The sequence below is a fragment of the Lissotriton helveticus genome, chromosome 3_1, assembly GCF_964261635.1.
Source record: "Lissotriton helveticus chromosome 3_1, aLisHel1.1, whole genome shotgun sequence".
NCBI lineage: Eukaryota > Metazoa > Chordata > Amphibia > Caudata > Salamandridae > Lissotriton > Lissotriton helveticus.
In genome coordinates, this window is record NC_136061.1 from 303,659,300 (window position 1) to 303,686,248 (window position 26,949).

At 45.1% G+C, this 26,949-nt stretch overlaps 1 protein-coding gene across 2 annotated transcripts in view; it reads right to left on the reverse strand.

Annotated features, from left to right (window-relative positions):
• PPM1E (protein phosphatase, Mg2+/Mn2+ dependent 1E) overlaps positions 1–26,949 on the reverse strand; it is a 708,925-nt gene that overhangs the window by 626,789 nt on the left and 55,187 nt on the right. The window contains exon 1 of one of the 2 annotated variants that reach the window (XM_078683584.1): positions 19,222–19,281. The exons of the other annotated variant lie outside the window; for it this stretch is intronic. The gene's annotated coding sequence lies outside the window, so the exon portion shown is untranslated. Of the gene's footprint in view, positions 1–19,221; positions 19,282–26,949 lie in introns of those variants that run through there. 2 annotated transcript variants of the gene reach the window in all.

Sequence of the window (26,949 nt, forward strand, 5' to 3'; positions counted from 1 at the left end):
AACCACACATATGCGTGGTTATGGCAGTGCGCAGTCTAGCTGCAACTGGCGAAAGCAGCCAAGCAGCAGGAAGGATCAGGAGAGGACGTGACGTGGTGAGGTAAGTGGGGCTGGGGCCAGGTTTTGGTGGGGTAGTTTGTATGGTTTGGGAGGGCTCGGGTAGTTTCCAGGGCTAGTGGGGGTTCGAGGTAGTTTTCGGGGCTGGAAGGTTTGGGGTAGGTTTCAGGGCTGGGGGGTTTGGGGTAGTTTTCAGGGCTGGGGGCTTGGGGTAGTTTTAAGGGACTGGGGATTCGGGGTACTTTTCAGGGCTGGGGAGCCAGTGTAGTCTTCAGAGGGGGGGGGTTCAGAGTAGTTTTCAGAGCTGAGGGCGGTTTGGGGTAGTTTTCAAGGCTGGGGGTTCGGGTAGTTTTCAGGGCTGGGGTATCGGGTAGTTTTCAGGGCTGGTGGTTCGGGGTAGTTTTCAGGGCTGAGGGCGGTTTGGGTAGTTTTCAGGGCTGGGGGTTCGGGGTAGTTTTCAGGGCTGAGGGAGTTTGGGGTAGTCTTCAGGGCTTGGGGGTTCAGGGGGGGTTCGCGTAGTTTTCAGGGCTGTCGGGGTTTGCTGTGGTTTTCAGAGCGGGGGAGTTCGGGGTAGTTTTCAGGGCTGGGGGTTCAGGGTAGTTTTCAGGGCTGGGGGTTCAGGGTAGTTTTCAGGGCTGGGGGTGTTTTTCAGGGCTGGGGGTTCGGGGTAGTTCTCAAGGCTGGGGGTAGTTTTCAAGGCTGGTGGGAAGGAGGGGGTTGTTTTTTAGGTAGATGCGTCACTTTGTAAATCCCTGCGCCACATTATACCTGTGCCAGGTATAATGTACGAAGGGTGGGCGTTCTGACGCAAGTAAGCCTCGTAGAAGTCACGCAGTGAAATCTATGAGATTTTACTGCATCACTTCTAGGACGCAAATGCGTCAATATCTTACGCCTGCCTCACAGCAGGAGTAAGACTGACGCAGGCACATTTGAATTGGGACTTGCCCATGTGAAATGACTCATTGATGTCGCAAGGAGGGCGCAATGAATAGTGACGCATCGCTGTTTTCACACAGCAATGTGTCACTTTTCATAAATGAGGTCCAATGTATGCGGGGAGCGTTCCGACACAAGAAATTGCAGTAGAAGTGATGCAGTGAAATCAATAAAATTTCACTGCGCCACTTCTAGGATGCAAATGCGTCAGTATCTTACGCCTGCCTCATGGCAGGAGTAAGACATTTAACATGGGACTTGCCCATGTGTAATGACCCATTGCCGGAGTTGCGTCACTTTTGTGACACACTCCAGCAATATGCCATTTTTGCACCTACAGATACGTCAGAAATACTGACGTACCTATAACTCTTTGCGACATGACGCGTCATACTGTAAATATGTTGCATCATTGGTGTCGCAAGGAGGGTGCAATAAAAAGTGACGCATCGCTGTTTTCTTGCAGTGATGCGTCACTTTTTATGAATGAGGGCCTGAATCTTCTGCCATTCTTCTGTGAAAACTCAATATTATACTTTAGTATATCCCAAAGAAAGTTCTTCTGAAGGGCAAGAAATGTTCATCTGTCGGCGACCAAGATGGCCGCACGGAGTCCCGGCTCCGCCGACCTTCTCCCCTCGCCGCCCGATTTACCTACATGCCCCGCGCAAGAACGGAGCTTTTGTGCGTCGGAAGGGACGCCGTGATGGGGCGTCCGACTCCGGCGAAATTCGGAGCCCCAGGGACGAAGATCTGCTCCTCCGCTCCGGGCGGCCCGTCTGATGCCGGCGACCGGGACCTCGCGCTGTTGTGCACCCGGCTGCTAGTTCAATAACAGCAGCCACATTATCCTGTGAGACGCCGATCTTCCACCATGGCGCTCAGTGTACCTCTCGACACCGCCGGAGCCCTCTACAAGACGCGATGCACAGCCCTTTTGTGCTGGATGCTTCTCCAGCCCCCCCCCCTCCCCCCCAGCGCCTTTCATCGGCTGCCGGACTCAGGGAACGGCGCTTTGTCTCCCTGGAGGTACATTGCTTGCCTGTGCGTACTGAACTGTGCTACACGCCCCGGCTCACTTGTGCCAGTGGGGCACGATATCGACGTGTCATTTTCGTGCTGGGGGGGCCTGTGAACAATACCCTGTGGTGGGGGAGACCGTTATCCTGTGTTACTTCATAACTGGGGCATCGGTGAATCGTAATCTGGCGTGGGCCGGCGATTCTTCAGCCTTACTGTGCTGCGCTGTGGTGGTGCTTCCTGGGAAAATGGCGACTTGATGGATTCTATCTAGATATGGCGGCGGCCGGGTATGCTGGAAGCTGAGAGAGGGCGAACGGATATCTCTAAAGGGCCGTTTCACTCTATTCTGGAAATGGCGTGAGACTGTTCCGGTTATTTTTAACCAATGCTTCCTTGTAAGCCATCACTAGTTTTGCCCGTTACTGCTTGCGAGATGACTGTTGCTATCCCCTGCGAAGGGGCTACGGCCGGTGATGGATGGGACTTCATGGTGGCTGCAGTGTGGACATGCTTCCTTTGAATACTCCGGGGAGGCTCGCAGCAGTTCGACTACAGTATGCTTGGCCCCGTGGATGGCGGTTGCTGGCGATCGATGGGCCGCTCCTTGTGACTTTTACGAGACTTTGGTTTCTCCTGGACTGTCCTGGGTGCTCCAGTTCGTACTTTCCACCTGGCCCGACATCTCAAGACGTGTGCGATCTGTACCATCGATCCTGGGGGCCCGTGGGTCTCAAGTGTGCTCCGGGTGCCATTGTCACTACTGGGGAGTTCCTCACCCTCCTGTGTGAATTGAACTGCGGAACGATTACATCATCCTGTTTTAGTGGGTGCTCCTACTGTTCTGACTTTAATTTTTAAGTAATCGAACGTTATGTGGCGGTGGGGGGAGGGTCGGGGTTCCCACACTGGGAATCTCCCTCACATTTCTTTCCCATTCGTGGGTTGTTGGTTTTCTTCTTTTCCTTCTTCCTTTTACCTTTTGTGTTTTATTCCCTTTCTTCTTGTTTCTCTTATTCTCTTGTCTATATTTCGGGTTCCTAATGGGCGACAGGCACGCTGCTAGGGGGTGGGCCGTAGCCACATGCAGGGGTGCGGGGTGGGGGGATGGGGGAGGGGTGTTGTTGTTTTTTATTATTTTTTGTTCCTATGGCCTTCTTTATTCTTTTTGGTTTTGGCTGTATTCCTTTTTCCCTTTTCTTTTTCTTCTTTTGTATTTCTTTTTCTTTTTCATTTTTTCGTATATTTTAGATCAGACGGGGGGTCGGGTGGTGTTCTTTTTGGGAAGGATTTAGCACTTTGTGCTTATGTTGTTTGCACTGTTTATTGGATTTTGTGTGTACGGCGTCGATATTAGTACACAGCCATTGAATGCTCGCATATCCTGTTTTCACCTCCCAATTATACTTCTTAGAGGGCGTGTATCCTCCTCCATGGCTTGTTCCAAGTAAAACTCGCTTTATTGTATGCCACTGGATCCTTTCTTCCTGCTGTAAGAATATGCCCTCTCACATCCTGCTATATAGTGGTTAAGTTTGCACATAAATCCTGAAGTGATATATCGACTGGGTGGGCACTGAATGGCGCGGAATGAAGTATTGTGTTTGTGTATCCTGCCTACAATGTTCAACGCACGAATCCTAACTATTGCTGCTCCTTTAGTTGATACTATGTCGTATGGCTCGCCCTTTCGGTTGTCTGGTCTGAATGTATGACACCTCTTTAACTTATAAAATGAAACCTACGTTATTCTTTTATGTTTTCTGCTATATATCGTAGCACTCTTATTTTTAGCTTTTCCGCATAGTAAGACGACCTGGAATGTTGTTGATTGTCATAGCGGCCGGCCCGTAGTGGTTGTAGGCAGACGCTGTGTACTATGCATAAGATAAATAAAGGTTTTCACAAAAAAAATTAAAAAAAATAAATAAAATGTTCATCTTACGCACAATTTCACAGATTTTAAGGGAAAAAATAAGCTGAGGGTGCCCAGGTCTCTCGCAACGATGACTGTCTTGCTATAGTTGTCAGTGCAAATATAATTGTTTGTAACACCCCTAAAAAGCGAGACATGATGATCACATTTCACTTAAGAAGAAACAAACACTGGCAATGCTAATTGTTTTGACTGGTGAAGAGTGAAAAGGTTCTTCTCAAGCTTTAGTAAGACACAGAAATGGTAGTACATGGGATCAGCAGTGCAATCTTTCCTTTTAGGTACAGAACAGGGATAGCCCGAGTATACATGTGTTTTTTTTTTGGTTTATTTTAGTAGAGTTTTATATAGCGCGAACTTGACCTGAATCCTGTATCAGAGCACTTTACATAGCACCAGTTGCAATACAAGAGGAAACATTCATTATTTTTTTTGTTGGGCACGGGGAGATCAAGGGGCAGATTTACAAGCCCCCTGCGCCACCACGACGTCACTTTTCGTGACGTACTGGTGGAGCAGGAGGCTCCTCCATATGTACAAGGAGAGGAAAAGCCACCCAGCGTAACTTTTCCTCTCCTCGTAAATATGGCCCCTTCACACGCAGCACTGTGCGTGGAAGGGGCGTTCCATGGGTGTTTCTGTGGGTGTTCCCACGAAACACCCATGGAAGAAGACACATCTCCAGATTTACAAGAAATCGTAAATCTGGAGATGCGTGCGAATGCTACACCACCCTAGAGGTGGCGTTGTGAGGAGCAACGAGGAGAAATGTTTTCATGTCTCCTCGTTTTTTCCTCTTTCAATGCGTGCTGCATTCTACAGCATTCTACAGCACACATTGAAATAGGAAAAAGCCTCTTGTGATTGTATTTGTGCAGGAAGGTATCCCTTCCTGCACAAAAACAATCGCCCCACGACGCAGGCATCCTTGGCACCATGGTGCAAAGGTGCCTGCGCCGGAACATGGCTGCAGTTTGTGCGCCAGCGCAGGGGAAGCACAAAGATGCAACATATTCTTGTAAATATATCACATCTCTGTGCTTTCCAAACTAACACAGCACAGCGCAACACAATGACTTGCTGCATCGTGCTGCATTACTTTGTTGTAAATTTGCCCCCAAGTGATTTGCCCAGAATCACAGAATGTCCAGCGTCATTGCCGAGACACGAACCCAAATCCCCAGAATCGAGGTCGACCGCCCTAGCCGTTAGGCCAACTCCTCTCCCTCCCCTAGTCTTTGATTTCAGCACCTCAAAGAAATTCCCTTTTGCTGAGTCATAAGGCAGCAGGTAATGTTTGCAAAGTCATTAATATGCCTGCCAACCATTTTCCCAGAACTGACAGGAAAGTGGGAGAACGAATTCAAAACAAAGCAGCAATTAAATAAAACAGAAATTAATACCAGTTAATAATAATGAAAACAGTTGATGCGTGAAAATAATGCAGTAATGGGTAAGCGGCACTTGCAATAATTAATGCAAACACTACCTCTGTGTTTGCAACAGTGTGCTCGCAGAAGCACAGATGATCCTTGATAAAGGCTATCATTAATTTAATGGCCTTCCTATTTTACCCCAATTCACTTAGCAGCTCCTATACCAGACAGACATCAATGTAAATCCAGGGTTCAGCTCAGCAAGTATTGCTCAGCGAATAATTATTGTGAGCTGCTCATTACCAATAGGCTCTGTACCATCAAACAGCTCCAAAACCAAAAGCAGAGTATTTGAATATAGAGGGGCATATTACCAAAACTAGCGATAATTATCGCTATGTTGGTTTAGCGGCGATATTTTTATCGCCGAGCTGCGGCGATTTTTATCGCTTAGGAACCTTGCTATTATCAAGGTTTATCTCCTAAGCGATAAAAATCGGCCGAAATGCATGAATACCGCTGAAAAGTCAGCGATATTCATGCATTACCGAGCTAATGCTCTTAGCCATGTTATCCACCTACCATTGGATAACATGGCTAAGACCTGTTCAGGGGCAGGTGTTAGCTTTTGGAGATATTCGCGCTTAGCGCGAATATCTCCAAAAGTTGGTAATAGGAGATAGCGATGTTAGCGACTGTTTCCAGTCGCTAACATCTTGGCACTCCCACTTTGCATGTCATTAGTGATAAATATCACTGACATGCAAAGTGGGGCCCAAGATGGTCGCTATCTCCTACTAGCCCTCGCTAACTGGTGTTAGCGACAGCTAGGTAATAGGGAGATAATTTTATCTCCGCTTTCTTGGCTTTTAAAGGCAAAAAAGCGGAGATAAACCCCCTTGATAATATGCCCCAGAGTTTCTGCAGAGAGGCACAAAGCACCTACCACAGAGGCATGTAGATGCACCTAACATTGGGGCATATTAGCAAGAACCTCGTTACAATTATCGCCGTGCGCTAAATCGGCGATAATGGGCTAGCTAATATGTGTTGTAGAATTCCAGTACAAGCCCAGGTGAGATGTGCAGGACATCTAACCTGGGCTTCTATTTGAATTCTATAACGCATATTAGCAAGCACATTATTGCCGTATTAGCGGCAGTTTCCTGCCGCTAAAATGGCAATAATTGTAACGAGGTTCTTGCTAATATGCCCCATAGGTCCACGATAAGTCTCTATCGCTAGTTGAAAATGACTGCTCATCGGCCAAAAGAAAATGTTGTAAAAAAGCAAGGCCTCTCTGCAAGAAACTACCAGGATGGGCTCAATAAGCACAAAAGAAGGCATTTTAAAGTTTATTTATTTAAGTCTACACCAAGTAAAGATGCACCAGCAGTAGGGATAGCTCGCTTCTCATCCGGCTTCCAACTCATATCCTGGGGTTGATCAGGGCCACCACAAAAAAACACGAAAAGAGATAATAATATACTACAATGTACATGTAGGCTATTCTGTCAAACATTTCCTGGTGCTAATGAAGTCGATGTGTGCCATACAGAGTTGACATATAAAATACGCACCTAGACTCATGCAGAAAACCAGGTAATTCTATATTGATGAGCTAATTAATATATGTACAACTACTTTACAAAAGATACTTCTTGGCACGCCCTATTTCAACAAACACACAACAGTACTATGAATCTAAAACACTGTAGCAAGACGAGTCCTCCGCCATCATCCCAGAGAACACGATACCAGTCCTGCAATCACTCCACTGGCTACTTGCAGTTAAACGATCAATGTTCAAGGCAAATAGAATCATCCACAAAGCATCTCAAGGAAAAGGACCACAATGCCTACAACTTAAATCTCAGCATTACAAACAAAATAGGATACTGCACTCCAGAACAGCACCACTGACTGCCATACTGACTTAAAATAAAAAATCCATTTGAGGCTCCACTTTTTCAGTAGAAGTAACAAAGTGCTGGAACTCATTGCCAACCAATATTTGATGCATCGAGGAGCATTCAAAGTTCAGAAGAGAGGTAAAAACATAGGGGCATATTATCAAGGACGACATTAAAATTATTGCTGGTTCAGCTTCAGAAAACTGCTGCTAAAGCGGCGAAAATGGGCTTAATAATATGCCTTGGAGAATTCCAATAGAAGCCCTTGTTCCCACCAGAACATGGACTTCTATTGGAATTCTCAAGGGCATATTATCAAGCCCATTATCGCCGCTTTAGCTGCAGTTTTCTGCAGTTAAACCGACGCTAATTGGTAACGCCTTCCTTGATAGTATGCCCCATAGTTATTTCCGAGATAATTATATCAAACACTGACCCTCTGATGGAACCCGGAACAATAAAACCTTCCTATAAGTATAAGTACACTTCAGAGCCATGAAACAATCCTAACCAGTACATCACACCAAGATGACAACCTGCCAAACTTGGGAACCTCTGCCTAACATAACCTCAGAATGACCTTGACATAAGGATGGAATAAAAGAAGGACACCACCAAAACTTTAAAGTATGGATCAATATTTGATCAGCTTCTTAGCACGTGAAGGCACAGATCCTAGTTGATGAGAAGAAGAACTCTAACCATAGCCCACTACACACACGTCTCATACACAGCAAACCATGTCTGTCCAGCCCTACTTCTGACTTCGAACCACAAGATGGAGGACAGTACCTCTAGCCTTTGTGACAATACTCCATGTCTCAATCTGATATAATGCATGTTACCATATGATAATCAATAGCAATTTTCTACCAGGGCCGTACTCAGGAACCAGGATTACCTAGTGGAATAAAAACCCTGGTTACTACCTGACCTATCATTCACTAAAGGGAAAAGAAGATAAAATATTTAGAGGTGGGTCGACAAAATAACAGTGAAAACCGAGCCAGAGCTAAACTAATGGTCTGGCTTGGCTCTCAGAGCCAGTGCACCTTCTGATTGCTATGTAAATCATGCACCAAACGTAATTTAGAAATATGATAGTCACTTCATAATTCAAAAAGTGTTGATCTATAACATCCAAAACTTTAATACTTCAGATCATATTATATCACTGCATTGAATGGAATTTATTCAAATAATGTTTTTAAATATGAAGATTCATGCCTCTCCCAGCCCAGACGAAAATGTCAGTGGTGAACTAAAAGACAAGTAGTGGTCTTGAACACCCTATATGTGGCCTTTTTTGTTTTGTTTTTTTTGCACCCTATATGTGGCCTTGATTCCTTTTATACATTAGGCAACATTATAATCTATTAAATCCAACACAAAAGAGGTTTTTGTAGCGCACATACTGAACTCACGCATTTAAAAGTGCTCGCATATATGATAATGATGAAAAAGGAGGCTCAGTAAAATAAAATATTTGCCTAGGGTCACACAATTTGGTCAAGAAGGGAAGCTGGGATTAATCTCAGGTTTTCTGCATTCACACTCTGGAATTCAGTCACTGGATGGGTATTTCTTGCTCTCTCCTGCTTTATAAAGTGAATGCTTTGTCTTTCAATGTGGGCTCTGGACACCAATCAATACTACCAACACAGGCTTATGAAGACCAAAGAGGTTTACCACACAGTGCTGGTTCAACAGAAGATGCTGACACTGTCCACCCTGGAGGTAGCAAACTGTCACACACTCTCAGCACCGGTATCGTATAATGACATAAAGGAGGATTAAAATGAGGACCCTTGGGGCATATTACCAACAAGTAGCGATAATTATCGCTAAATAGGCTTAGCGACTATTTTGTTATCGCTGCCTATCGCTGGATATGTTAGCGGAGAAAACATGCTATTAGCAAAATTTTTCTCCATTGTGCTAAAATATCCAGTGATAGCGGCGAAATGCATGAATATCGTTGAGAATACAGCGATATTCAGGCATTAGCGACGAAATGCTCTTAGCCATGTTATTCACCTCCCATTGGATAACATGGCTAAGAACTGGTCTGAGCAAGTGTTAGTTTTTGGAGATAGCGGGAATATTTCCATTGCTACACCTGCCTTGCTAATAGGCGATAGCGTCGTTAGCGACTGTTTTCAGTCGCTAACAGGTTGGGTACGCCCACTTTGCATGTCATTAGCGATAAATATCGCTGGCATGCAAAGCGGGCCCCAAACCGCTCGCTATCGTCTAAAAGCTGTCGCTAACATCAGTTAGCGACAGCTTGTTAATAGAGCGATAGAATTATCGCCACTTAGCGGCCGAAAACGGCCGCTAAACCGGCGATAATTGCCTATCGCCACCCTTGGTAATATGCCCCCTTATTCTTTCTCTGTTTTCGCTGTTTCCAACAGTGATATTCAAGTTCTCATAGCAAACGACCTCCGGAAACAACCAGCATAGGAAATCGGACAAAGATCACAAAAAACTACCAACACAATAAGGAACCTTCAGAGCTGGTCAGAGCTGCCAGCCTACCACAAACTATGAAATTGCAAGTCTCACTCTCACGCTTTCTCATCGTCAGTGCTGCACCATTCACATGACAACCGCACCTCTATGGTCATCATGCATGATGCGGAAACACTTCCAACACCGGCGCAAAGCAGAGACAATGCACTGCCAAACACCCATGCAGTCTAGCCCGCATGGATAAGCACCTCAGCTCCCAATAACGGAGTAGTAAGCGCTACAGAAACACCATAATCCATGGAAATACAATGCACAGATGCCTAAGTCAAATATAACGCTTCACATGATCACTTTATAATTCCAGAAAAACTGCATTTCGTTTACCTTTGAGCATCCAAAATGAAAAATATTTTTTTAGGGAGGGGTGTATAGCATGAAGATATCAGAGCCCATTACACAAGCACCAGTTGCATTACAGATGGACTCATTCATTTTTGTTAGACACTGGGGGCCTCATTTACAAGAAAGTGCTGCCGGGCGGCACTGCAAGCCCTTTGGCTGCACCACGCTGCGGCACTTTCCAAGCACAGAGATGCGCCATATTTACAAGGATATGATGGATCCCTATGCCCCCCCTGCGCTATCACATAATTCGCTGCCATGCGCTGACGCAGATACCCTTGAACCACGGAGCAAGGATGCATGCGTCACAGGGATGATTGTTTATGTGCAGGAAGGTGCCCTTTCCTGCACATAAACAATCTGAAATGCCGTTTCTCAACTTGTATGTGTGCTGCATTAACACACATAAAGGGATATTCTCAAGAACGTCTGTTAATTATCGCAAAATTAACTTAACGCAACTTTGCACATCGCAGTCTATCGCAGGAAAATAACGCTGTGTTAACGTTGTATTCTCAACAAGGCGGTACCATGCGATAGTCTCACGATAACGCGTCAAATGACCGCGTTGAAATCAAGGTGACGCCTAAAAATGCGAAACACGAACGCAAAAAAAGCGGCGATGTCCCAAATCGCGATACAAAAATCAGCGATAACCAGCGACAGGCGTGAAATTCCCACACGTCATGCGGAAAAATGCACTATAAAAGCAGAGAAAAAAAACATTATAAAACAATGTAACTGTGTAGCACCATGGACGCACCCGGACCGAGTGCAGAGGACATAGTGAACCCCACAAGGCCCACAGATGACCAGCAAGGAACCTCGGGGGCGGGGAAGGCCAAGGAGAAGAGGAAGAGGTGTCCCTTCCTTATGTGTAGGAAGGGACACCTTTCTGCACCTAGACAATCATAAGAGGTGATTTCCTTGTTGTAAATGTTCTGCAGAATGCAGAACGCATAGAAAGAGGTAAACAAACGAGGAGAAATTAATACATTTCTCCTCGTTGCGCCTCCCTACACCTCCCCTGGGGAGGGGTACTATTCAGAGCATTTCCATGTTTACAATTTTCACGTATATCTGGAAATGTGTCAGGTTCCATGGGTGTTGTGTGGGAAGACACACAGCAACACCCATGGAACGCCCCTTTCATGCAAAGTGCTGCATGTAAAGGGGCCTTATTTACAAGGACAAGAAAAGCCCCTCAGGGTGGCTTTCCCTGTCCTTGTAAATATGGGACATTAAAGTAGAGGTCGACCACTCTCGCCGTTAGGCCACATCCTCTCTTTTGAACCATGTGGTGGAACATTTTGTTGATATGCATGATCCAATATCTGTAAAAGAAGCACAAAGCACCAGATTACAAATAAATCGAATTCTGCGACGTGGTTGTCTTTCCGAATTACTCTGTAAAGCAGACTAATGTATAATTAAGAACACCTAAGATAGCTCTGGCTCAAGGGTACGTTTTGCATTTATAAACTCTTCTTCAACGCAGCTTCCAGGAAAGAGACGTTTTTTACGAAAGACATTTATTGCACTTAGTCAATTAGTTCTATCAATAACAACACAGATCTCAATATAGCATGGAACGACTAGTGAATATAGAAATGTTCCAAATTAAACATTGAAAGAACAATAGGCCAGCCAATCGCTATATTTAGTACCGGACACCGGCTTATTGAAGTTATTTGAAGGGCCGTAGAAAAGATAACAGCAACAAAACTCATAGAAAAGCTTCCAACTGGGCAGAGGTCCTAATACCCCTCGTAAAACGACACAACAACTTCTGGCACTCGTTTTTCGAAGAAGAAAAATTGTGAGTTAGAACAAATGATTAGCAACGGCAAACAACGTACACTATTATCAAATATTAATAAACTATTGAAATATTGTCTACAATGTTATAGAAAATGTTGCATTAAGGGCCACTTCAGTAACTCACTTCTGAGGTGGGCGGTAGCTACTTGAGGAAACAGGATGAGCAGGTAACCAAAAGTTGAGACCTTTGTCCATTGAGAGCTGGACCATTCTTGAGACAGTTTTATATATATTTTCTTATTTCAAAGAGTTTGATAGTTTTTGTTAAAAAACAAACTAACAAAGAGAGAAAGGTACAAAGTACAAGTTATAAATTCAGACAGTACATTGTACAGTTGAAGGGACAAATAATAATTGGATACCATATATACAACGGTATTATCTAGGGTTGGGTGATGAATGTATTGCTTAATTTGATGCCAGCCAAGGTAGCAAAGAGGTAGGGGGAAACTAGAATGTAAGTGTGTTTAACAGTATACAGTGCTCATTAGGAAGGTTGTGATTATGTTTGCTCCAGACCAACGTTTCTTCAGTTCTCTTGTGTGTGAGGTTCTCGAAAAGGGGATGTGGAGTCTTGGGTAAATGGGCTTCAGGCCCGTCGACATCTCTGTTCAGGTTGGAGTTGCATTAACGTAAATAAAGATCAATATTATCCCATAACTGTCTTAGTGTCCTTAAAGAGTTAGTATAAAAGCAGAACGTGTTGTCTGCACTTCAGACAAAGCATAGCCATGTCAACCAGGCATGGAAAGTCTTGTTTTTTGCACTGCCCCACTTTATGAGAATAGATCTGACACCATTGTCTAGAACAAGGTCGCAGTTGACCATGACGATTAAAAGATGTGCAAGATTCGTGCATATAAATTCCAACTGCTTTGAAGCCTAGAGGGAGTTGGAAATTGAACCACTTCTGGATGAAGTCCTGCATTTTGAACCATGATGTTTTGACGTATTTACAGTTGAATAGCAAATGTTCTTAGTTTCTTCCTCACAGTTACGGCACATATTAGAGTTAAGGATGCCTCCCTTATGTGGTTTAGCGGAAGTCCAGAAAGCTTTGTGCCTCATCCTTAATATCATTTGCACTAAAGAGGGGACAATCTTCGAGGTGAAAGGGGAGTACCATGTTTTTTGCTAAGTTTGTATTGTAGCGGTTTGTTTAATAGGGAAATGTTGTGGTGTTCTAACATTTGTCTTTAATTTTCTGAGTGAGATGCATTGTGTGATTCTAGTTTTTATTTATATGCAGTGGTTACTGCATATCATTCTTGAAAACATTTTAATCCAGAAAATTCAATCATTCTTTAACTGCTCCTACCTGAGATATCTACTACTAACTCTTGTTCGCTCTTGTATTACCTTCTGTTGCTAGCTCTATGTTATTCTTGCTTAATATAATGTCAGTTCTTTCCACTCTATTCTTCAATATTCTGCTGTTATCCTAGTTCAACATACCTACGTAACAACCATATAGGGTGTGAGCAGGGATTTTTGCAGCACCAGGCAAAAGGCAATTTTAGCTCCTGCATGCGTTTTCAGTTGAGGGAATTTTCTTCCACAAATTCCCCTAATGCGCCTTGTGAATCACAAAGGTCTCAAACACTCACCCCAGACCATTTCCTGCCTTAATGCAGCCTCACAATCACAGACTTCTCCTGCACCGGGTCCTCCTTCACACTTGTGCACAATAATTTTATATTTTAATGTAATCATTCAATAGCACTCATCCCATACTCACTCTCCTACCACAGTTTCGCATCTTCACTCAATAGTCTCTTGCCAAACGCTCACTAAAATCTTTCTCCAGACTTCCCCAATCTCCCCCAGTCAGCTATTCCTGTAGTCTCCACTCTTGCCCTATAAACTCAGTCAACTGAGACCCTCTATCCTTGCAAGGCTTGTTCACAATACAATCAGGCCCAGACTCAAATTGGTCTCTCGCCCCTACCCTAGGCTCTTATGCTCACCACAATCCCTTTCTTGATCTAGCTTCTCTCCCACTGCTCCCTCTCCTGTGTGAAGCTCATTGTTAGGAGTACATTTTCAACCTTTCTCTGTGTGGGAAAATATTAGAGAAGAGCTAATGAAAACCTATAAAACATGCAAGTTAGTAGGTTTAAACAGACTCAAAAAGGCATTCCAACCATGGGGAACTATTGCTTATCGCTACCTCCAGCCCAGTAGTAGATCTTCGGAGAGGTGGCAGAATAAGAGAATTGCTAGTATTCAAACCCTACTATGGTCTGAGCTATGGCATATCAGAGTTGTAATGAGATTGGTGCCATCATTTCTCATAGAACTACATGGCATCAAAGGAAAGACTGGATTTTTGTTACAGAACAAGTAGATTTATGAAGCAACCTGTCCCATGGGCAAGTAGATATTTTATTAAGTTCCACATCCCTGGGGTATCAATGTAGCTTCATTTTCAATGTGATTAGTAACTACCCTAGTGCAAGAAATAGAGCTCTTGGTAACAAACCAGAACTATCTATTCTAACCTTTACTTCACAGCCTAAGGCTGCTCACTTCTCCCCTGAGGCGGAAAGCCGGGGGTTCTTTGCTGTCCCTTGTTAATGGAATTATAACTCGTTATTGATGTACAAATAACGCGTTTTTTTAACATCTGTAAATATTTTAGCCTGCACTGTTTTAAATACCTTGGGGCAGATTTACGTCGGACTTGCGCCACGTTTACGCCGCCGTTGCGTCACGCAATGGCGCGGAAACGTGGCGCATCCCTGCGACCTATTTACAACGTGACGCATCTAGGCAGATGCGTCACGTTGTAAAGCCCTGCGCCACATGAAACCTGCGTCAGGTTTCATGTGGGCGTTCTGTCGCAGGGTGGGCGTTCCCTCGTAGGAAAGCCCCGTAAAACTGACGCAGTGAAATCTACAAGATTTCACTGCGTCAGTTTTACAACGCTGCTGGTTCAAATCCTTACGCCTGCTTGAAGCAGGCGTAAGGAGTGACGCACCACGTTATGTATGGGTGTGCTCTGTACATTGCAGGAGTTGCGTCGCACTTGCGACGCTACTCCAGCAATGCGCCACCCATACACCACAAGATGCGTCACGCATCTGCCCTTCCTTGCACCATGGTGCGCCGCATTGTAAATGCGGCGCATCTGTGGTGCCGCAAGGAGGGAATTGCGTGACGCATCAGTTGTGGCGCATCCCTGCTGATTTGCAGAGATGCGCCAGAACTCATAAATCTGCCCCCTTGTTCACCTCGGCGCGAGATTACTTCGCTCCGAGGCTGCTCTGGAGCAACCTTGAGACAGCGCTGCTGTTGCTAGGCGCTGGAAACTGTCTGCTCGATCCAGCTTGGCCGCCATCTTAGGTCGGGTAAGGCTGCTGGTCGAGTTGCTCCTCCCTCCCGCCCTCCCAGGTTACTTAAGAGGGTGTTTCCAAGCCTCATTAGCTGCTCACTTCTCCCCTGAGGCGGAAAGCCGGGGGTTCTTTGCTGTCCCTTGTTAATGGAATTATAACTCGTTATTGATGTACAAATAACGCGTTTTTTTAACATCTGTAAATATTTTAGCCTGCACTGTTTTAAATACCTTGTTCACCTCGGCGCGAGATTACTTCGCTCCGAGGCTGCTCTGGAGCAACCTTGAGACAGCGCTGCTGTTGCTAGGCGCTGGAAACTGTCTGCTCGATCCAGCTTGGCCGCCATCTTAGGTCGGGTAAGGCTGCTGGTCGAGTTGCTCCTCCCTCCCGCCCTCCCAGGTTACTTAAGAGGGTGTTTCCAAGCCTCATTAGCTGCTCACTTCTCCCCTGAGGCGGAAAGCCGGGGGTTCTTTGCTGTCCCTTGTTAATGGAATTATAACTCGTTATTGATGTACAAATAACGCGTTTTTTTAACATCTGTAAATATTTTAGCCTGCATTGTTTTAAATACCTTGTTCACCTCGGCGCGAGATTACTTCGCTCCGAGGCTGCTCTGGAGCAACCTTGAGACAGCGCTGCTGTAGCTAGGCGCTGGAAACTGTCTGTTCGATCCAGCTTGGCCGCCATCTTAGGTCGGGTAAGGCTGCTGGTCGAGTTGCTCCTCCCTCCCACCCTCCTCCACCTCCCCGGACAATGGTTAAATTCATTGGGCCATCCCGTCCGCGCAGCGGGCGCGCCTAAGGCAAGCCCGTCTGCGCCCGTCCGCGCCCTGAAGCGCCCAGGGGCCAGGACCCCTGCTCCACTCTTGGATGTCCTACCCACTCAAATAAGGTATGCCCCTGATCAACTAAAATCCCTCATGCCCAACCAAAAGGCTTTATGCTGCCACTCTGTGGATCCGGACGAGCCTGGGGCAAAGTGCTCCCACTGCCATTTCACACCATGTCCTACACTAGAGCGACCTGAAACTGGAAGCCCTTTTAAATTATTCCTTTTAAATTGTCGCTCCTTGACTAAACATTCAACAGAAATGTCAATTCTTCTCGAGGAAACTAACCCTGATGCTATTTTCCTTACGGAAACCTGGTTAAAAGACGAAGTTAACCCCGATATTACCGCCATATTACTCAAAGGATATGGACTACAAAGGGTTGACAGGGTAGAGGGCAGAGGAGGAGGACTAGGCATACTTTTCAAGAACTGCTATCAATGCAGAACCAGTCCTGCGACAATTCCTTCTTGCGAAAGTATGAACTTCGCACTTGACCTTTCCCCTACACTAACCTTCTCTGGCCTACTTATCTACCGCCCCCCGGGCCAAATGGGCAACTTTATGAATCATCTCCCTTCTATGGTCGCTGACTTAGCTGTCTCTATGCCTCATTTTACAGTTTTGGGTGATATGAACATTCACCTAGACAACCCCACGGACCCCCTAGCTAGCACCTTTCTGAGTGGTCTCGCAGCCCTTCAGATTGTTCAGAAGGGCTTTGAACCTACTCACATCAAAGGCCACCTACTGGACGCGGTTCTAAGTAACGACCAGAGGCTTATCACTGGCAACCCAATTCCTCTCCCTTGGACCGACCATTTCCTGGTCCCACTTCTCTGGCATATACCCAGCCTCCGCTCTGCGCCCGCCCGAGCTACACTAAGAGGTAGGGACTGGACGAAGTTGCCCACAGACTTATGGGTGGGTTTACTATCCTCTACCCCTCGACTGACCGAGGGTGACGTAGACACACTCTACACTCACTATGCCAACTGGTTACAGACCACCTTAGATACAGTTGCCCCTCAAAAAACTCTCAAGGAGAAAACCAAGTCCAAAAAATCTCCATGGTATACCCCAGAGTTAAAAGAGTTAAAGCGTATTTGCAGGAAACTTGAAAGAACTTGGAGATACACTCTCAAGGAAGAAGATAAAAGTAGCTATCGAGAGGCCATCAAAAAATATAAAGCTAAGATCATACTGGTACAAGCTCTGTTCTATGAGGAAAAAATTACTAACTCCGCTAATTCCTCGAGGGAACTATTTCAGATAGCAAAATCCCTAATTAGTACTCCCTCCATTCTGCAAGTCCCTCTTGAAGCCCAAACTCGCTGTGATGCCCAAGCTGAGTATTTTTATCAAAAAATCCAAACTATTTCCTCTTCCTTTGTTCAGGCCAGCCAACAGTTAGTGGTTACTGACTCAGCCCCTTCCTCTACCGGCAGTTTACTCGCTGAATTTCCACTATTAGAGGAAGACCTGCTTGACTCCCTTATGCTGAAAGTCACAACAGGCTCCCCGCTAGACCCTGCTCCCCCACGACAGCTCCTGAAAATTGCTGACACCATTAAACCAGTAATTTTAAACATCGTAAATAAGTCAATCAGCTCAGGAAGAGTCCCAGGAACTTGGAAACGCGCGCAAGTCAAGGCTTTGTTAAAAAAAACTAACCTTGACCCTAGCAAAATGACCAATTACCGCCCCATCTCACTTCTTCCTTGGGTGGCTAAGCTGCTCGAGAAACATATTAATACCAGTCTTATGTCCTACTTGGAAATAAACCATCTGCTTCACGACTCTCAAGCGGGGTTTCGTCCTAAACTGGGGACAGAAGCGGCACTTCTGACTGTGACTGAATTAGCACGCAGGCACATGGATCAAGGCGGCACTACAGCAATAATGCTGCTAGACTTAAGTGCCGCCTTTGATACCGTGAATAGTAACATCCTCCTCTCCCGTTTAAAACAACTTGGAGTAACGGGTAGCGCCATCTTATGGCTACAATCTTTCCTGGAAAATCGAACATTCCAGGTGGTGGAGGGTGACATCCACTCAAAAACCTGGCCTCTTAACCAAGGTGTGCCTCAGGGCTCCTCCCTGAGCCCCACGCTTTTTAATGTTTACAACCATTGGCAGAGATTGTTCACCCGTTTGGTTTCGAAATTGTGACCTATGCTGATGACACTCAGCTGGTGCTAGCTCTGAATCAGCCAGGCCACACTTTTTCGAACCTGAGTAGCTGTCTGGTAGCAGTCACAGACTGGATGGCCTCCTCCCACCTGAAACGTAATGGGGAAAAAACGGAACTTATGTTCCTGGGAAATTCAGCCCACCCCAGCCCCACTTTACCTTGGCCACCTTGTATGGGTTCCCCCCCTGAACCAAAAAAATCAAATTAAAAGCTTGGGCATGTGGCTAGACAACACCCTCACTTTCAATCAGCAAGCCACTATATTGTCCGCCACTTGCTTTGGGCTGATGCGCATGCTGCGAAAAATTCTACCTCTTCTCCCTTTTCAGGCTCGCAGGATACTGGTCCAGGCCATTATCCTGTCTCGCCTTGACTACGGGAATGCCCTATATCTGGGCGCACCGAGTAGCACACTTAAAACACTGCAAGTCACCCAGAACGCAGCAGCACGTCTGCTGCTAGGCCTCTCCCGTAGTCACTCAGGCACCACGGCCTTGAGAAATTTACACTGGCTGCCCATCCAAGCCAGAGTAAAATTTAAAGCGATGTGCATCATGCATAAGGCTATGTGGAAAAATGCTCCCGCAATGATCTGCTCCTTAGCCACTCCCTACCACCCCCAAAGATCATTGCGGTCAAGCACAGCTTTTCTGGCAACAACACAAAAAATTAAACGGGCCAGGTGGGGCGGACGCTCCTTCTCCCTTAATGCTGCCACTACCTGGAATTCCTTACCCTCTGCGCTCCGGAATGAGCCCAATCTCCTAAAATTCCGAAAATCCCTTAAAACTTTTCTTTTTTCCACATAGTTCAGCAATCTTCCCCAGAAGTAAGCAACCTTAGCGCTACGAGGCCTTCGGGTAGTATTGCGCTCTATAAAACCCATTTTCATTTCATTTCATTTCAGGTAACCAAAGAAAATACCTTGCAGGTCTTGATGATGTCAGCTGAGCTCAAACAAGATAAATGAGTAGATCCTTCTTGGTTCAAAGTCAAACTACCGGTAATTTGAATAGAATGATTCATGCCGGTCACCGATTACCTACAATAGCAAATTACAAAAATATTCTGAGGCTCTATCTTGTGTCTCTGGCTGTTCTAAATAGTGAAATCATGAATGAAAAACAGTGTTGAGGGAATATCAGCTCACAAGCCATTAACTCATAAAAAATAAAATGGGGGAGATGCTATACTATTACATGACAGAGCCAGGGAGCCAGATTTCAGGTCAAAATATCATATTAGGTATATTATAAAAATAAAAACTGGAAAATAAATCACTAAGCTAAATGGAATCAGTCATTATGTATGCAGCAAATACATGACATTCTGGTATTTGAAAAACATTCAGCCTTGGATCTGCAGATATAAGAAAAATAACTTTTGTTACACAAACCAATATGACAGAAAGTAGATTTTTAACCTACGAACCCTGATTTTAACAACATCAGCATTACAAATTAGAGGCTACAAATTGCTCCAGCAACAGGTATACGGACAATAACATGAGATTTAGTTTGTTTTGTTTCTCTGCATATAAACAGAAATAAAAAACTATAAAATGGGGATACTAATAACTTCAACCCTCCTATTTCGGTGTATGCCACAACTGCAGGAATGATCTATTATTTAAGAAATGTTCAAAAGTGTTAGGAACCTGTCTTTATTCTGGAAGAGATTATGCTTTATTTATTATATCGCAAACACAAGGAGATGATGGACAGAGTGTTGAACCTTTTCAGACACTCACCACCAGTCACAGATCTGGGTTGAATCCATCATTGTCCTTTAGCTCATTTCGCCACTCCAGTTCAGATACAGCTATATGCAAATCAGTCATGACCCTGTGCCTCATGGGAGCAGACCAGCCCAAACTGCCAATCCATGTCTTCCCTGGACCGGAAACAAGCACCCTGGGACCAGTTTCGGGCTAACAGCCCTCATTAGCCAGGCTATCTTGAATCCAGTGGCAAAGTGAGCACGGGACCCACATCTGGACATACCCTTCCAACTCAGGGCGAACAAAGCAAACACAAGGAGATGATGGACATTTCGCTGAAACTTTTCAGACACTCACCGCCAGTCACAGAGCTGGGTTGAATAAATCATTGTTCTTTAGCTCACTTCGCCACTCCAGTTCAGACACAGCTATGTGCACATCAGTCATGAACCTGTGCCTCATGGGAACAGTCCAGCACAAACAAAGTGCTGGAACTCATTGCCAACCAAATTTGATGCATCGAGGAGCATTCAAAGTTCAGAAGAGAGGTAAAAACATAGGGGCATATTATCAAGGACGACATTAAAATTATTGCTGGTTCAGCTTCAGAAAACTGCTGCTAAAGCGGCGATAATGGGCTTAATATTATGCCTTGGAGAATTCCAATAGAAGCCCTTGTTCACACCAGAACATGGACTTCTATTGGAATTCTCAAGGGCATATTATCAAGCCCATTATCGCCGCTTTAGCTGCAGTTTTCTGCAGTTAAACCGACGCTAATTGGTAACGCCTTCCTTGATAGTATGCCCCATAGTTATTTCCGAGATAATTATATCAAACACTCACCCTCCGATGGAACCCGGAACAATAAAACCTTCCTATAAGTATAAGTACACTTCAGAGCCATGAAACAATCCTAACCAGTACATCACACCAAGATGACAATCTGCCAAACTTGGGAACCTCTGCCTAACATAACCTCAGAATGACCTTGACATAAGGATGGAATAAAAGAAGGACACCACCAAAACTTTAAAGTATGGATCAATATTTGATCAGCTTCTTAGCACGTGAAGGCACAGATCCTAGTTGATGAGAAGAAGAACTCTAACCATAGCCCACTACACACACGTCTCATACACAGCAAACCATGTCTGTCCAGCCCTACTTCTGACTTCGAACCACAAGATGGAGGACAGTACCTCTAGCCTTTGTGACAATACTCCATGTCTCAATCTGATTTAATGCATGTTACCATATGATAATCAATAGCAATTTTCTACCAGGGCCGTACTCAGGAACCAGGATTACCTAGTGGAATAAAAACCCTGGTTACTACCTGACCCATCAGTCACTAAAGGGAAAAGAAGATAAAATATTTAGAGGTGGGTCGACAAAATAACAGTGAAAACCGAGCCAGAGCTAAACTAATGGTCTGGCTTGGCTCTCAGAGCCAGTGCACCTTCTGATTGCTATGTAAATCATGCACCAAACGTAATTTAGAAATATGATAGTCACTTCATAATTCAAAAAGTGTTGATCTATAACATCCAAAACTTTAATACTTCGGATCATATTATATCACTGCATTGAATGGAATTTATTCAAATAATGTTTTTAAATATGAAGATTCATGCCTCTCCCAGCCCAGACGAAAATGTCAGTGGTGAACTAAAAGACAAGTAGTGGTCTTGAACACCCTATATGTGGCCTTTTTTGTTTTGTTTTTTTTGCACCCTATATGTGGCCTTGATTCCTTTTATACATTAGGCAACATTATAGTCTATTAAATCAAACACAAAAGATGTTTTTGTAGCGCACATACTGAACTCACGCATTTAAAAGTGCTCGCATATATGATAATGATGAAAAAGGAGGCTCAGTAAAATAAAATATTTGCCTAGGGTCACACAATTTGGTCAAGAAGGGAAGCTGGGATTAATCTCAGGTTTTCTGCATTCACACTCTGGAATTCAGTCACTGGATGGGTATTTCTTGCTCTCTCCTGCTTTATAAAGTGAATGCTTTGTCTTTCAATGTGGGCTCTGGACACCAATCAATACTACCAACACAGGCTTATGAAGACCAAAGAGGTTTACCACACAGTGCTGGTTCAACAGAAGATGCTGACACTGTCCACCCTGGAGGTAGCAAACTGTCACACACTCTCAGCACCGATATTCAGGCATTAGCGACGAAATGCTCTTAGCCATGTTATTCACCTCCCATTGGATAACATGGCTAAGAACTGGTCTGAGCAAGCGTTAGTTTTTGGAGATAGCGGGAATATTTCCATCGCTACACCTGCCTTGCTAATAGGCGATAGCGACGTTAGCGACTGCTTTCAGTCGCTAACAGGTTGGGTACGCCCACTTTGCATGTCATTAGCGATAAATATCGCTGGCATGCAAAGCGGGCCCCAAACCGCTCGCTATCGTCTAAAAGCTGTCGCTAACATCAGTTAGCGACAGCTTGTTAATAGAGCGATAGAATTATCGCCGCTTAGCGGCCGAAAACCGCCGCTAAATCGGCGATAATTGCCTATCGCCACCCTTGGTAATATGCCCCCTTATTCTTTCTCTGTTTTCGCTGTTTCCAACAGTGATATTCAAGTTCTCATAGCAAACGACCTCCGGAAACAACCAGCATAGGAAATCGGACAAAGATCACAAAAAAACTACCAACACACTATGAAATTGCAAGTCTCACTCTCACGCTTTCTCATCGTCAGTGCTGCACCATTCACATGACAACCGCACCTCTATGGTCATCATGCATGATGCGGAAACACTCCCAACACCGGCGCAAAGCAGAGACAATGCACTGCCAAACACCCATGCAGTCTAGCCCGCATGGATAAGCACCTCAGCTCCCAATAACGGAGTAGTAAGCGCTACAGAAACACCATAATCCATGGAAATACAATGCACAGATGCCTAAGTCAAATATAACGCTTCACATGATCACTTTATAATTCCAGAAAAACTGCATTTCGTTTACCTTTGAGCATCCAAAATGAAAAATATTTTTTTAGGGAGGGGTGTATAGCATGAAGATATCAGAGCCCATTACACAAGCACCAGTTGCATTACAGATGGACTCATTCATTTTTGTTAGACACTGGGGGCCTCATTTACAAGAAAGTGCTGCCGGGCGGCACTGCAAGCCCTTTGGCTGCACCACGCTGCAGCACTTTCCAAGCACAGAGATGCGCCATATCTACAAGGATATGATGGATCCCTATGCCCCCCCTGCGCTATCACATAATTCGCTGCCATGCGCTGACGCAGATACCCTTGAACCACGGAGCAAGGATGCATGCGTCACAGGGATGATTGTTTATGTGCAGGAAGGTGCCCTTTCCTGCACATAAACAATCTGAAATGCCGTTTCTCAACTTGTATGTGTGCTGCATTAACACACATAAAGGGATATTCTCAAGAACGTCTGATAATTATCGCAAAATTAACTTAACGCAACTTTGCACATCGCAGTCTATCGCAGGAAAATAACGCTGTGTTAACGTTGTATTCTCAACAAGGCGGTACCATGCGATAGTCTCACGATAACGCGTCAAATGACCGCGTTAAAATCAAGGTGATGCCTAAAAATGCGAAACACGAACGCAAAAAAAGCGGCGATGTCCCAAATCGCGATACAAAAATCAGCGATAACCAGCGACAGGCCTGAAATTCCCACACGTCATGCGGAAAAATGCACTATAAAAGCAGAGAAAAAAAACATTATAAAACAATGTAACTGTGTAGCACCATTGACGCACCCGGACCGAGTGCAGAGGACAAAGTGAACCCCACAAGGCCCACAGATGACCAGCAAGGAACCTCGGGGTCGGGGAAGGCCAAGGAGAAGAGGAAGAGGTGTCCCTTCCTTACGTGTAGGAAGGGACACCTTTCTGCACCTAAACAATCATAAGAGGTGATTTCCTTGTTGTAAATGTTCTGCAGAATGCAGAACGCATAGAAAGAGGTAAACAAACAAGGAGAAATTAATACATTTCTCCTCGTTGCGCCTCCCTACACCTCCCCTGGGGAGGGGTACCATTCAGAGCATTTCCATGTTTACAATTTTTACGTATATCTGGAAATGTGTCAGGTTCCATGGGTGTTGTGTGGGAACACACACAGCAACACCCATGGAACGCCCCTTTCATTCAAAGTGCTGCATGTAAAGGGGCCTTACTTACAAGGACAAGAAAAGCCCCTCAGGGTGGCTTTCCCTGTCCTTGTAAATATGGGACATCAAAGTAGAGGTCGACCACTCTCGCCGTTAGGCCACATCCTCTCTTTTGAACCATGTGGTGGAACATTTTGTTGATATGCATGATCCAATATCTGTAAAAGAAGCACCAAGCACCAGATTACAAATAAATCGAATTCTGCGACGTGGTTGTCTTTCCGAATTACTCTGTAAAGCAGACTAATGTATAATTAAGAACACCTAAGATAGCTCTGGCTCAAGGGTACGTTTTGCATTTATAAACTCTTCTTCAACGCAGCTTCCAGGAAAGAGACGTTTTTTACGAAAGACATTTATTGCACTTAGTCAATTAGTTCTATCAATAACAACACAGATCTCAATATAGCATGGAACGACTAGTGAATATAGAAATGTTCCAAATTAAACATTGAAAGAACAATAGGCCAGCCAATCGCTATATTTTTTTTTTATTTTTTTTTAGCGATTTATAGAGCGCCTGGTGACCCGGAGGCATCCCCGCGCTGTGAAGTATTTGGAGACCGGAGGGAATGAGTGGGGGGTGAAACTATTTAGGGAAAAGGAAAGTTTTCAGTCTTTTACGGAAGAGGGGGTAACCCGATTCCAGACGAAGGCTGCGGGGGAGTGAGTTCCAACCTGAGGACGCTTTGACCGAGAAGCGTCGCCCGCCGGTGCGTACCTTCCTAAATCTAGGGACAGTGGCCAGGTGTTCGTTGTCCGAGCGTAGGAGTCTGGGGGCTTTGTAGGGAGTGACCATATCTTTAAGGGCAGCTGGGCCAGTACCGTTGATGAGTTTATGGGCAGTGCACAGGGCCTTAAATTCGACCCTCTGCCGCTCAGGGAGCCAGTGTAGGACCTTGAGGGCCGGTCTGGCCGATGCTCTGGGGGGGAGGCCCATAATGAGCCGCGCCGCCGCATTTTGAATGCGTTGAAGTTTAGCCAAGGTGAATTCAGGGGCCCGAGGTAGATGTCATTGCTGTAGTCAAGCCGGGCAAGAATAAGACCTTGAACCAGTAGTTTTCTTGATAATGGGGGAAGAAGTGGAAGGATCTTGCGGATGGATCTCATAAGCCTAAAACAGATTCCTGCTGTTTTGGCTGCCTGGGTCTTCATGGTCAGCTCAGGTTCTAGCCATACTCCCAGTGTCTTGATTTCCCTTTTCGGGGTTGGCACCTCACCGAGGACGTCTGGCCAAACCGAAAGGGGGATGGTTGTCCCTTTCTTACCCATGAGCATGATTTCAGTTTTTGCTCCGTTGAGCTTCAGAGAGGACTCGCTCATCCAGTTATAAATGTCCTGAAGACAGTTCAACAGGATATCTGGGTGGTTGTCAAGATGGGATAATGAGACGACCAATTGCGTGTCGTCCGCATAGCTCACTATTTTTATCCCGTAGGGGGCAACGACATCCTCAAGGGGGGGCCATGTATGCATTAAACAGGGTGGGACTAAGCGAAGACCCCTGGGGGACTCCGCTTGATAGTGAAAGAGGGGCAGAGCGAGAGTTGCCGTCCCACACCTGAAATGAGCGGCCTGATAGAAACGAGTCTATCCAAGCAAGCGCAGTACCCGCGATTCCTGCCTTGGCCAGCCGATGGAGGACACGGTGGTCCACCGTATCAAAGGCTGCGCTGAGGTCCAGGAGGATCACTGCCACTGACCCTCCTGAATGCAGAATGCACCTTGCCTCCTCGATGACAGTGAGGAGTGCGGTGTCCGTGCCATGGCCGGGGCGGAATCCAGTTTGGGACCGGCGCAGGAGGTTGTTAACCTCAAGGTACTGGGAAAGTTGCTCGTTGACCAATTTCTCCGCCATCTTGCTAATGCATGGAAGAAGCATTTGGTACCAGACACCGGCTTATTGAAGTTATTTGAAGGGCCGTAGAAAAGATAACAGCAACAAAACTCATAGAAAAGCTTCCAACTGGGCAGAGGTCCTAATACCCCTCGTAAAACGACACAACAACTTCTGGCACTCGTTTTTCGAAGAAGAAAAATTGTGAGTTAGAACAAATGATTAGCAACGGCAAACAACGTACACTATTATCAAATATTAATAAACTATTGAAATATTGTCTACAATGTTATAGAAAATGTTGCGTTAAGGGCCACTTCAGTAACTCACTTCTGATGTGGGCGGTAGCTACTTGAGGAAACAGGATGAGCAGGTAACCAAAAGTTGAGACCTTTGTCCATTGAGAGCTGAACCATTCTTGAGACAGTTTTATATATATTTTCTTATTTCAAAGAGTTTGATAGTTTTTGTTAAAAAACAAACTAACAAAGAGAGAAAGGTACAAAGTACAAGTTATAAATTCAGACAGTACATTGTACAGTTGAAGGGACAAATAATAATTGGATACCATATATACAACGGTATTATCTAGGGTTGGGTGATGAATGTATTGCTTAATTTGATGCCAGCCAAGGTGGCAAAGAGGTAGGGGGAAACTAGAATGTAAGTGTGTTTAACAGTATACAGTGCTCATTAGGAAGGTTGTGATTATGTTTGCTCCAGACCAACGTTTCTTCAGTTCTCTTGTGTGTGAGGTTCTCGAAAAGGGGATGTGGAGTCTTGGGTAAATGGGCTTCAGGCCCGTCGACATCTCTGTTCAGGTTGGAGTTGCATTAACGTAAATAAAGATCAATATTATCCCATAACTGTCTTAGTGTCCTTAAAGAGTTAGTATAAAAGC